Consider the following 15,049-nt stretch of genomic DNA (forward strand, 5'->3'; position numbering starts at 1 on the left):
TAGCAAGAACTTAAAATTATTCTCAGGTATCAGAGTTGCTATGCCTATTTAATCATGGCAGTTTAAGTGTCATCCAAATTCAGCTTTCTTTCACCACCCCCAGGAACCTGCTTTAGTACTTTTGCATATTGAAGATAATAAATGACTGTAAAAGCATTACATGACAGCCTAAGAATCATGCTGCAGAGATTCATTCCAGGGGGCCAGTGGATAAAAGTACAACATTGTTTGCATACTTTATTAAAAGACTTGGTATGGTGTTAGGTGCACTTAATCAAATGGACTGTGTTACTCCCATCCAGTTACATAATACAAAGCAGAGTGAAGTTTTTCCTTTCCTTCAGCAGGAATAGAGTACTCTTTCTAGTTGTTGATTTTACATTTGTGTGAGAGCCTTGATATAAAGCTAGATCTCTACTATTTTGTACTCTACACTTTTTGATTCAATGGTACTGTAAAGGTCCTTCCTTATAATATTTTCTTTAATTCTACTTACTGTTACATAAGTGAATATGGGCATTACAGAAAACGGAAAAAAAGAAAGGTATTCTAAAATATAAAATGTAATAGAATTATGAGACCACAGACACATAGAAAAATGGACCCACACACTAAAACATACAGATATACATATACATACATGAACACAAACGCACACACATATGCACAAGAACACAAATGCACACATGTGACATGCAGACAGACACACACACACACACACACACACACACACACACACACACACACACACACACACACACACACACACACATGAGTACATGCACACATACACAGTACTTTACATGATCATTAGTAGTAAGTATAAACAGTAATAGGTGTGGGCCTATTTGATTTCCTGCTCTGTTCTGATATAGGACTTTGTGAATAGTTTATCCACTTTTCATTTACTTCTAAGGATCAACAGTGCAATGCCTACAATGATTCAAAGTTCTTACGCTACCTCCAAAGCATCAAAGCAGAAAGGCAACAAGAGTCACTTCACTGCCAAGTGGTGCACATAACTGATTAATAAAATTGCCAGAAACTAGTTCAGTACCTGCCCTATGTGCAAGGTACAAGAAGCTATCTTTCAGAAAAAAAGTAACATATGCTGCCATGAGTCCTAACAAAGAAAATCTGTTTATTTATTTAGTTACTTACTTACTTACTTTACTTTATGCTTATTGAATAGTTAACTAAGAATAATCATAATTAACCAAGTAAACTCAAATGCTCTGTGACAGTGTGCCATGACATTCAACTGGGAAAATGTTTTGTTAGATCCTTGGATTTTGAGTATTATAACACTGAACCATTTTCGTTGAATTACTGAATTATTTAATTAACCTGTGCATTATTAAGTCTAGTACTTTAACTCAGCATTGTCTTCCAAGAGAATGGAAGATACATTCTGAGAAGCATAATGTAACAAACTTACATTAAAAGAACTGAATGGCCAATTATTTTTTTTATAAAATATTGTGATTTCTTTTAACCTATTGTTAGACTTGGGTCTATATCAGTTCACCGAAATGGCTGAAGTTCGAACACCATATGTTCGAACTTCTAACCATGAAGTACAAAAACACCAAAGTCTTAGAACAGCGATTTTTTTCCCAGGGGAAAAAAAAAATTGCTGTTCCAAGAAACACACACACAACACAAGCACACCAATAAAACAGCAATCCATACACAAACACTTAAAATCCTACAGCTAACCCAACACTAAACTGTACATACACTACTATCTATCCACTTACCTTAACCCAAACCCTAACCCTAAGGTCCGTCACTATTACACACTCACCTGACCCTAGCTCTAACCCTAACTCACCTATCCCGCCCTAACCCTAAAGTCTGTCACTATCACACACCCACCTCACCCACGTCCTAACCCTAACTCACCTAACCCACACCCTAACCCTAATGTCCACACAATCGCACACTTACCTGAACTCGACCCGTGACTTCCCACCACAGTCCTGATAATCGCAAAGCCACAGAAACAGCCCACTGAATTCTTTCCCTGGGAAAGAATTATGTGTTCCGCAGCTTTGCAATAATCAGTGTTCATACTTCACAGTTCGAACATCTGGTGTTCAATCGTCAGCCGTTTTGACGGACTGGTATAGACCCATTAGACTTCATATTGGCAGTTACTTTATATTCCTTGTGTCTTTTTTTCTGTTTTATGTATAGTATTAATATGATATAAACGCTAACTTATATAAATGTTTTCAGGTAAGTCTTTTGCGAAGACTGGCCAAGAAGTGCTATTAACTGAACAGCTATCATCTTTAAAGGGAGAAACAAAGACAGCAAATGTTAATAGTTATATTGTATCCCACCTTACTTGTCTCTTTTATGGCCTCAAACTGCAAAATATTTGGTTTCATTCCATGTGATGATCAATGCAGATTCATGTTGGGGTGCACTGATGCAAGTATGTGTATACCTCTGTTTTATACATACTATACTGGTGCATGTTCTCTTCATGTCTTCTCCTCAATTATGAGTGTTTCACATTTTCCAATAACAAATCCTTATTGGGCAAGTAGGTAAAGTTCAAATTTTAGTGAGACTTTTTTATTATTTGTTCAAGGAAATCATCTACTTATATGTGCAATGTCTATCATTTAGAAATAAATGTAATTGTGACAGATAAATAAAAATCAATAAGCTGGGTAGGGCAAATGCAGTGGCTGTCCTGGACAGAAGCTATTAGTGGGCATGATCAGCAGGTGCTGATGGTGGAATAGCATTTATTTATGATACTAAAAGGATACTGCAGCTTCATAAATGAATGCCAATACATTTGTGGTTGCATTTATAAGCTCATTCTCTGTCATGTACTATAGTGAGATGTTTTTTACTATAGCTGTAGCATTTTTTTTTTTATTACTCTAAGTTTGGTTTGTTGGGGTGCCAGTCTGGAGTCTGAAAAACTGCCCAGGGTGCAAGATGACTATGGCATAGATCTGAAATAAGTAGCCCCTAAAAAACTGCTAAACGTGTTCTGAGTCATTCCTTACAGTTTTAGAGAATGTAAACATATTGGAAAATTGAAAAAAGCTTCAGAAATTCTTAGAGACTAACCACAATCCTGTTATAGAAAGTGTCAGGTCTATAGAAAATAAATGAGAGAAGAACCATCATGCCTAGCACAGTCAGAAAAGGCCAAAGTGCTTATTCAAAAAAGGTCAGGGTACATATGAACAAAGTTCTGTTACCCATGGGTTTTGGGACTTCTTGAAGCTATACTCCTACAGAGTCTGGCACAGATGATTAACTAACCCAAAAATATATTAGAAATTTAGGTGCCTGATCTGGTGGACATCGCAGAGTTAAAGACGTTAAGATTTGCACTGGGTGTGACGAGTATGGACAGGATTAGGAATGAGTATATTGGAGGGTCATCTCAGATTGGACGGTTTGGAGACAAAACCAGAGAGGCAAGATTGCGTTGGTTTGGACATGTGCTGAGGAGGAATGCAGGGTATATTGGGAAAAGGATGCTAAGGATGGAACTGCCAGGTAAGAGGAAAAGAGGAAGGCCTAAGATAAGGTTTATGGATGTGGTGAGAGAGGAAATGCAGGTGGTTGGTGTGACAGAGCAAGATACAGAGGACAGGAAGAAATGGAAACAAATGATCCACTGTGGTGACCCCTAAAAGGAACAGCCAAAAGAAAAAGAAGAAGAGGTGCCTGATCTGCTGCTCCCTAAGGGGGAGAAAACCTAGGGTTATATTACCACTCATGGTCACCTCTGTACAGTCTAGGTCAACTAGAGTAGTCTTGTTAAAAAGATTTTTTTCATCATCCACTGAAACGATTTTGGCACCTGTTATGATACTTAATGGTCATGAACATAGACTGGAGTTACCATTTAACAAGTTTTCATCAAGATTTTTATCTGAAAGGAAACTTGATAAAACAGGAATCATGAGTTCTTGTTTCATCAAATGAAAATGAGCATACCTTTACATTTCAGCACCTTTCTTTACAATTTGTTTTATCTCTGATCACAAAAGTACATATTCAAAAACTTAATGCTCTCCAAAGAGGATACCAATGTTAATAAGAGTGTTAGTATAATTGGAGAACATTTTATTCTACTGTCTGACACATTTCTGTCCTAACAGGCAGTTATCACATTTGCTCAATGTCCAAATTTCCATGGGGAGAACCCTACAGCTGTTCAAAATATTCCAAGATAAAACTCTAGTTACCTTGATTCTAATCTCGCAGGCTACAGGTCATCTGACTTGTCGACTTGTTATATATGTTTGCTAAAGCAAAACAAATGCTTCTTTGCTATAATTTGATATCAGATATTGCATTGTCAATAGTCTGAATACTTCAGGGGTACCTAGTATTAACTGCATTGCAGAAGGTACTTTACACTTTATTTGTTTATTTATTTATTTTTATTTATTCTTTACTTAGAACAGGAGGTTGTTTTATGGGTGTATTAAAAAGGAATCTACCCATTCCAATTTAGCTCTGAGAACCCGCAATTAAATAGCTCACGTTTTATTTTCAAATTGTTGCCTTGGGACAGATGATAAGGAATATAAATGATTTTAAAAGACTTGAAAGCTAAAGAATAGTTATCTTTTTAGAGGAACTCTGATGAGTTAGTGGACATTCAAGCACTAAGGTATGCAATGATTCAACAGATGCAGGTATTGGGGCAGCCATGATGAGCATAGCAATAGATAAGCATACTTGGCTATCTCAACCAAATAAATGAGAGGATATTAAACTAGAAGTTTAGATAGCACAACTGAAGGAAATTTCCTCTATGTCTTTCCAATATTGCCTCTCTTAAATGCTTGGGAATTACATGGCAGGTTTAAGGACAAAAAAATATTCTCCAGCTGTTATATCTATTCATAAGAATTAACAATGCGCAAAAGAAAAAAATAGCCAACAACCTCCTTCTTCCAAACATCCTAAACCTAACTAGCCAATCACTCAAATATTAGAGCTTCATGGGTACAGAGGCATGACATCACTTAGTACATTTTCATTAATAAGGGAAACAATCTGTTCTGCCCTTAACCTCTAATTTGGACCAAATCTTTGCAATTTATCTCCCTCTAGCCTACTCTCAGTCCCAACTACAGAACCCCAATTACTGATTGTTTCTTGCTGCTCTGTGGACCTCTCACACCTACCTGGCTCTTCCCACTCTGTTCGCCCTGCAAGCTCACTCCACTCCCCTATACTGCCCCCAAATTCCACCAGCCCCCACTACACCTACCTTTATTCTCCCCTATCTCCTCCCAGCCTGTCTTATTATCCAAAAGATGCTCTTCCCCTTTACTCCACCTACTTATATCCATCCCACAAACTTATATCGCTCCTCCTCCCTAACAACTTAGTCTCCTCTTCTTTCTTCTACTTCTAAGAAAACCAACAATATCTACTCGTACAACCTCTCTCCTAGAAAACCATCCTTCTTCTCCTACTCTACACCAATTTTCTTCACTTTGCTTCTGACATGCTTTCCTTACTTTGTCACACTCTCCTGGCCCTCTGCTTCCTCCTTCTGTTCCTAATTCCCTTATTCTGTACCACCTCATACTCATCTGATATCTGTCCAGTATTACCTACAAAACTAACCTCTACATAAACCTACCTTTACCCTCACTCTTACTCCCATTTCCTTTCTAATTCACCTTCACTCATTCAGCCTAACCCTCTGCACCTATTCTACCCTAAAATTGTCTCCACTGCTAATAAACAGAAACATAAACTAATACTAGATCTACCCAAACTCTTACTTTGCAAAACTAAACAGATAAAGCTCATGTCTGTCAATACTTTAATCTTAGCTGGAGATATTCACCCTAACCCTGGTCCCAGCCCCATTATTCACAATACCTACCCCCTAACTCCTTCCTCCCCTCACAACATCCTAAAACTGTTTACTATCAATGCCCAGAGTCTCAACAACAAAGTGCACCTATATCAAGCTTGGCTAAGCCATAACCAACCAGACATCCTAGCCATCTCCAAAACGTGGCTCAAAGCCCATATCTCCAATTCTGAGATCATAACCCCCCTCCCCCACCCCCAGATTCCATATTCTCAGAAATGACCGACCACATTAAAAAGGTGGTGGCACTGCACTAGTCTACTCTAGCCTTCTAACCTTAATACCTCTCCAGACTTCAATTCCACAATTCAATAACACTGAACTTACAGCTGGACTACTAAAAATAAATAAACACAAAACTATCTGCATTATTGCTCTATATATCTCACCTGGTAACAATATATCCACCCTCGAAGACATTCTCCTATGGGCTTCCACTGAAATTAACTATGAAACCTACATTTTAGGTGATGTAAATATTGATTGGAATAAAGTTAGCAGTCCCTCTCCTGCCTTATCCATTAACCTATATAACTTCATGCAAATGATTCTCCCTATCACCTGACCTAACAAAACTAACCCCCTTGGATCCACTATTGATTGGATCCTAGTCTCTGATCCAAATAAAGTAACTAACTCTGACTCCATTAGTGACCACCTCTCAGCTTTTATCCATCATGCAACCAACTCCTCACCTCATTAGCACCAATACATTCTTACTCATAACCTCAGTAACTTCAACCCCATAACTTTCTCTAACATGCTCAAACAAATGGACTGGCACATTCTAAACACCCTTCCACTTGACAGTGCCTTAGACTTCTTCAACTCCATCTTCCTAGACACTCTAAACTCTCTAGCCCCACTAAGAAACAAAAGGATAAAGACTAATTCAGCCCCCTGGCTAATTAAGATACAAATCAAATTATGCTCCAAAGGGACAAACTATGGAAGCGTTACCAAAACAACAAATTGCCCAATACCCTGCTCCAATACAAACAACTCCATAACCTTGCAAAACAGCTTATCACTATGGACAAAAAAATCCTACTATATCAAGCTACAGTCCAACAATAATAAAAACCTCAAGCAATTCTGGAAATCAGTAAACTCTCTTCTTAATCCTGGCTCCAAGAATAACCCCTGTCCTGACCCTAGTAAATACAACCTTGAACTAGGCTCTGAATTTAACTCATTTTTCACAGAAACTATTTCTGAATTGACCAAGACTTTCCTCAACGATAACCCACCAGTCCCTCACTTTTCTCTACCTAATTCCACTAATAGTCATCCCTTTATGTTTGACCTCAAACCTGTCTCCACTAACTTTTAACTTCTATCGAAACTTAAACCTTGTTCTAATGCTCCTGACAATATTCCCTCCACCTTCTTAAAATGTGCTGCTGATGGAATAGCTCTCCCAATTAGCATCATTATTAACAGATCCATAAATGAATCATATGTCCCCAAACTCTGGCGCTCAGCTTATATCCTTCCTCTTCACAAAGGAGGCAAAAACTCCAACATCTCAAACTTCTGCCCTATCACTCTGCTCTCACCTATATCCAAAATCCTAGAAAAGTGCATCCACCTCCAACTTATGCCTTTTCTTACCCAAAACCATCCTCTTACACCTACCCAACATGGCTTCTGCCCAGGCCATAGCACTATAACTGCACTTCTGTCATTCCTAGAAACCATCAATCAAGTCCGAGACTCCAGACACTTGGTCTCTACAGTTTTTCTAGCTCTATCTAAAGCATTCGATAACTGCAGTGGTGGTGCTGTGGTAGCATTGTCGCCTCATAGCAAGACATTGTCCCGTTCGATTCTCAGCTAGAGCATCTTCTGTGCGGAGGCATATGTGAATGGGGTGTGCCTTCCTTGAAGGTTGTGCGTCAGGGCTGGTAACCCAGTACATAAAAATCCATTACCAATCATTAGCGGACCGGAGTTCCGCTGTGGCGACCCCTAACCGGGAAAAGCCAAAAGACACAAACAATCTAAGGCATTCTATACTGTTTCCCACAAACACCTTCTCTTTTATCTCTCTAATCTTCATCTCTCATCAAATACTTTATCCTGGTTCTCCAGCTACCTATCTGATGGAATAACTCCATCTCTTCCTTCTTACCCACCCCAACTGGTGTACCACAGGGATCTATCCTTGGGCCCATGCATTTTAACATCTTTATCAACAATTTTCACACTGCCATTCCTGACACCAAAGTCATTCAATATGCAGACATCTCAACCTTAGTCTGCTCTGCCCAACCTCTCTGAACTGCTCAACAAAACCCAAAACGCTTTTTCAATAACAGAAGAATGGATGCGCCAAAATTACCTCTCTCTCAATGCTAACAAATGAAAAATTCTACTCCCCCCCACTAAGACTTACTCCTACAACAAAAGTACTTTCAAAGTCCTTAGTCAAACCAACTCACCTATAGAAGTGGTTCCCTCTGCTAAACTTCTTGGCATTACAATTGACGAATACATCAAGTTTGACGTCCATATTCAATAAAATATTAAGAAAACCCTCCAAAAAACTAGGTATGCTATACAGGAATAATCGCTTCCTCTCAAACTCCACTAGGCAAACTCTGGCCACTACTTATCTTCTTCCCTCCTTATTATATGGAGCACCTCTCCTTACCAATCTAACCACCTCCACCTCCTCCATACTAGAAAACTGCTACAATAAAATCTCTAAATTTGCCACCAAATCCAGAAATTCCACCCATCGCTACCTTACCTTACAATCTCTGAATTGGCTTGAACTCCCAAACTACCTAAACTACCTCCAACTTACTACTGCACACAGACTTATATTTCACCCTACTAAATGTCCTGCTCTAGCAAATATCCTTCACCCTTACAACCCCAGCAGAAAGCTCAGATCCAAACATCAAAACTTAATTGCTATATATAAGCCCAAACATCTTCCTGGCCAACTTCTCCTCTCTTTCTCCTTAGGAAAAAATGGAATTCTCTTCCTTCCACTCTTAGAACTATACCAGACTCAGAGAACTTTAAACCCCAGCTTTTCAAATAACTCTCCTCTAAATGGAAATGTACCTGTTTTCACCCTACCTAAATCCAACTAAATATTTGCCCTTGTGATGCTTTCTTACATGTCCCTAACTTCTCTAGTATTCTCCCATAGTTACTTCACCTTGAGTATGTCTATACTCTCTACAGTTTCCAAGACCTACTTATCATACAACATAACTGTGTAAATATTGCAAATGGCATCTTATGTTAAATGAGTGTATGCAAAGTGTTTCTACCTTTATTTTAAAGGTGTGTTTCTTAGAATGTTTGTATAAATGTATCTTTATTACCCATTGAACAACCATAAGCTATTTTGTTTGACTGTGCGACTCTGTACAGATTTTGTAAACTGTCCTATACAATGTATCTCTCTGTACGTCCTATACTTTGTATCTCTGTTATCTATTATATCTATACTGTATTATGTTTCCTGGAGCTTTTCTCCCCGGGCCTCCACTGAAAACGGGTCCTTTGGGCCCAGTGGACTTCCCCGGTAATCAAACTATAAATAAATAAATAATATTATATATTCTGCCACTCAGTACATTTTCATTGGTAACAAAAAAAAATGTTTACATTGATAATACTTAGACATAATTTTTTAACAACTACAACCCTATCTAGTATGCATGATCCTAATGCAGTCTGAATATTTTAAACTAAAAGAAAATTAAAAGCACATAAAAGTCATGCCTTTATATTGTAACAGTATCCTTTGTGAAAGAATGAAGCTAAAGACAGTGTAGAACATGATTATAAGTTGCATTCATTTCTGGGTAGGCTGTTGCATCACAGTGGTTGGTTATATTCCCTGTTAAGCAGTGCATGGATGTAGCTAATACACATACCTTTTTAATACTCTAAAGCAGTCAGTTAATTAAGTTAAGACTTGTCTGCCTGCCAGTAATCCGTATCCCAAACACCTACAGGTCTGAGTCGGAAAAAGAAAATAAACACAAAAATAATTCTTTCAATTGAAAAAGAAAGACAGCTTTGCATTTCATTTTTAGCTGAAGTTATTCTCATACATATACGTTGCTTGATCATGACACTGAGTACCACAAATTCAGTACTGCAGCTACGCTGCAGCAAAACAAAAGCTCTGCATGCACCCTACCTTTCTTGCAGTATCAACATTATGTGAGTTATTAGTATGATGGTGCCAACAACACTGTTGACAATAATGATTTAACCTTTAGAATTACTGGTACTTTAACATGCTATTACATTGTTTATCTGTGTCTTTACCCGATACTTCCTTAGTTTGGCCCCCGTTATTCTTAGACATAGTTTGAAATCCTGTACAAGGGCTGTGTGCTACATGTCTGGACTGTCTGCTTTACAGGAGTGAGATACGTAATAATGAATACTGATCCTGCCAAACCAATGTTCAATGCAAACAGCCTAGCAATCACATGTATGCATCGAGATAGAGGGTCCTTTCTGCCACTCTCCCCAGTGCACAAAGTGTAGACTGTTAGAAGCACACATTCTCTCACACACATAGTCAGATTAGTACACTATCACTGACACATAGTCACACATGTACACACACCAGACCCTCCTGCACCATGGTCATTACATATCTGATGAAACAGTGCAGCCTATGACTGATGACTTTCACCGTCGAGGCACAAGATGATTCATAAAAACTATAAGTTTATTTTTTCATGGTTGCAGTGAAAGTATCATTATTATAATATGATAATAAGGAGAACTAGTATGGCAGTCAAGAGCACTGCAGCATCACTGTACTGACAGTGTGGCAGATTTGGCTACAGCAGTGTTCTTTACTGCACTGCAGCACAGTGATATGCAATTGCACCCAATGTTCTCCTGTTGTACTGGGCCTGTCATTCCAAGGACTGTCAATTCTATTCCTCATAAAAGTTAAGTTGCACTATTCATCATAATTCCTTCAAGATCAGCTGCTACACTGCTGTGTTGCAGAAGGATAAACATGATTTCAGTCTTATCTTTCCTTCCCTGTGCAACAGTTCACTTTGCCTTTCCTTTGTTGGTGAATTATGGACTGTTCTGTGGATCTGTACTTTTTGAATACCATCTATATACAAGTTGGAGAGCATTGTATTCTTAAGGCCTGGGGAATGTCTACAAACCACATAGAGCATGTAGTCACCCAATGTAAATGTGAACCATGTTTATGAATTGCACCACATATTATTAGTCAAGATAGCGATTAAAATGTTATACTTCCTGGTTTTGTTTTCAGTCTTGCAATGCATTTGTTTTGTTATTAACTTAAAACAGATGGTTTCTGATTTTCTAATCCAGAAGTTCAATTTGTTTTGTCTTTTTATAAATATAATTTTATTTTGCAGACAATACAGATGCACAATTCCTTTTCCTTTAAGAAGCATTATATAAAAATTGTCTAGTGGCAGAAATGGTGAAGTTAGTCTATTTCTTCTAGACTTCTTTACTTTTAACACTAAATTGAATGATTGTTATTTCATTGACATGGATGCCTAAATATGCCTTTAATCTATATCTTGAAATGTATACAACATCAATAGTATCTGAACTCCAAGTTAATCTAGACTTTAATATTTTTCAGTAAACAGCATTCGCAAATGCTTGATTGATCACACAAAGATCAAGACAATAATCCTATATAAAGTTCAATATAAAACAAGAACTGGTAATGCACACTCCTGACAAAGAAAAATATTGCTGCTATAGAACATCTTTCCCATTCAGAAGTACTGTCAGTAAACCTCTGACCAAAACTCATGTATGTCTTTGCACTTCCATGGGATGATCACTATTTTGACTGAAAATAGCTGTCAAACTAGCAATAAACAAGTACACATCAGTTTAAGAGTTTTTGAAGAACACATTAATAAAATCTACTGGGGGTGCTGAGGAGCAAATAACTCATAGTATTGCACAAAATAGCAAAAGAGAGCAGAGGATTTTTGTAGCATTAGCAACACTTACTCTGGATCTTTCAGCATTCAACAAAAGACATATCAGGTGTTTGTCCTTGTTAATCCTGCAATAAACCTTCAAACCACTAAAGTGATAATCCAGGATGTGGTAGCACATTTGGTTTCCACAGAATGCAATGACAAGAAAAGAAGAGAAGATTGTAATGTTGCTTGATTGCCTTTGACTGCAGCACCATTGCCATCAAGGCCCAACCTGCTCCGCACAGTGTCCTGTATATCAGCTGAAAGAGATTCCATTTCATCAACTACTAGTTGGTGTGCAACAAACAGCATATTATATACAACTTAACATAACTACAGAATAAATCCATAAACAATTCATGAGAACATCCAATAATAAAAACTGTTTTCCCTGGATCCATTGCTGCTGCTACCAGAGAGGACAACAAACACAGACACAAATACCTCTATAAAAAAAACAAGAATTTAGTCTTAATTAGCAGTTAGAACCCTCCAGTTGTATTATAAATTAAGGCTAACAGTGAGAACATTGTTATACTTTAATATAAAACAATCTGTTTATGTACTAATATGTGTTTCATAGTTTATAAATGAAAACATTCACTCAAACATATTCAATAACATTTGAACAAAAAACACAGAATGCAAGTGCTTCTTTGCAAACTGAAAAGCTAGTGGGCTAGCTGGATTTTTTTGTAATGTCTCTTAATTTACTCATGTGACCTGCATTTCAACCTTATTTTTGTTTCCCCTATGTAAGATAAAGTACACGTGTATCTCAAGGCACAGATTACACCTTTAGAATAACAAGTGATCCTTACAATGACATCATCATTTCCCCCTGTCAATAAATTCAATGGAACAGAATGGAAAGATGAAATCAGCATGAAAAGGAGAGTAGTATTGCAGAAACTGTTTTCACCCTTAAGTCTTGGCAAGTAATTTTCACATGATGGACCCTGTTTTTATAAAATCTCACCAAGATAATACTGATATATACACAGTATTTTATACAACATGGAGAAAAGTAGGTCAAAAAATATAAAAGAAGACTGAGTGTAAACATCTCAAGATATAAACGTGCTCACTCGTGATGCACACACTGGTGCAAGGACCACGGGGGCGTGGGAGGGTGGGTGGCATTGTAGAATCCTCAGGATATGCAAACATTCCTACAAGAGGGTTAGGCTATATTAGGGGGAGACTGGGCTCCCAAAGCTGGAAGGAAGAAGCAGTCCACAAAAAACTACAAAAACAGTCAGGCCATGCAAGAGGTTTAGAGATGATAAAGTAGACTGTTAAGGATAAGGACGAAATTATATATTGTAAGTAGCATGCAAGAAGCCAGAATTTCCAGACAGAGGATATTTAGCAAAAGTAAGAAAGGAAATTGCAGGAAAGAAAAATACTTACACAAGAAAAGCTGCCAAAAGCTGCATACATGGGGAAAGAAAAAGAGAGCTTCTGCAATTCATAGAGTTACCTTTATATCCAACATATTTATATATTATTAGAAATGCTTTATTATTTGCTTTATTACTTTCTACTATGGAAACAATCTTGATGCCTTTGTTCCACACAGCTTTAGTCTTACCTTGCATATTTTAACAGTTTATGACTACATGTCCCTCTATAGATCTCATTCAGATGATCAACCTTCCAAAAAGTCGAATGAAGAAAAACAACAAGAATGTATCCCCCCTGCACCCTCCACATCCCTTGCATATTATATATACTGACTCCAAGATTGCACTACAGTGTGGAAAAGGGTAAATTCCCCGATACCCACTGTACTGTGATCTCCATTCAAAAGCTTTGACATTTTGGAAAGTCAGTCATTTGAAGATCTACTTTCCTTTGAGTCGATCTTCTGAATGGGACCCTCCTCTATACATATAACAATTATAATCACTGGATGTAGTTATTTCAATAATTAATGCTACTTTTACTCTTTTTTTCTTCAGTTACAATATTTGGTTTGCTTGTTTCTGTTTTCTTGACTGATAGCACTGGATGATCTTATGTGATCAGAATGTCTTCATTTTCATTAATTCTTTGTATTTTATGATTCTGGTGCTTCTCAACTATCTTTGCATTGCAATGTTTACAAAATCCCCAATATAACAATTTTGCCACATTTTTGTTTTTGAGTGAACAATCCCTTAATCATGAGTATATCACAATCTGCAACAAGAAGTGTACCTATTTGTAGTTCTTTACTATATAACCTTCATTTGCCAGTATCTCACACTTACACCCGGATTCTCTATAGCTTGCACGGCATGCAAGATTGGTGCAGGAGCTTAAGCTGGCAATATGTCTGCCGTGCGATTCAGGAACAGCCTGCAGGGGCGTGCACTAATCCTGCACAGACTAAGCCCCTGTATGCAAATAACCCCATTTTCAGGATAAATATAGGCAAATGAGGTGATTTTCCTAATCCAGGAAGCTTGCAACCTGTTGTGCAGGACTAGTGTTATCTGCAGAAATGTACTCGGTTAGTAACAGAGTACATTTCTGCAAAATCCAAAATGGAGCTGTGACAGCTCCAAATAAAGGCTGCATATCATGTAGTAGGCATGCTAATGGCCAAGTATAAAGCAATTGGCATTGAAAACATTAAAAAAAAAAAATACAAAAATCAACGTTTATTTTTTTTTAGCCAATCTCTTTAAGCGTAGGACAGCGGTGTGCAAACAGTATCAGGGGGAAAATAAGAAAATTAACATAAATTAAGTATTCTAACTAAAAACAGTATTCTGCCATGCAAGTCAATGGCAGACAGAAGACAGCATGGCCAGTGAGTAGTGGTTGCTAAGGAGGGGAGGCTCAGCGTGAGACATGTAACTATGCATTAGCAGGCAATCCTATGCAAATGAGGGGAATGATAGTGAATCCCAGATTTCCCCAGCATGCTAGTCAGGTCCCAACAGTGTAAGAGTAAGAATAGCTTGGTGCAAGCCTAGGAGTTAGCTGACATCATGGGGGGTGTCAGGCATACTGTAAGTGGACTGGAACCCTGTGGCTCGGGTTTGCTCCTAGCTTAGCACAGCTAAGCTATGTTTTTTTTCTGAATCTGCCTAGCACTCTTTACATTGCCTAAGCGGGTGTGTGCACTGTGCACCGGGTTTTAAAGGAAGAAAAAGAAAGTTAAACCAGGAAATAGCAGCACTGTGCA

The sequence above is a fragment of the Protopterus annectens genome, chromosome 7.part0 (genome assembly GCF_019279795.1).
Source record: "Protopterus annectens isolate FY-2018-M chromosome 7.part0, PAN1.0, whole genome shotgun sequence".
NCBI lineage: Eukaryota > Metazoa > Chordata > Ceratodontiformes > Protopteridae > Protopterus > Protopterus annectens.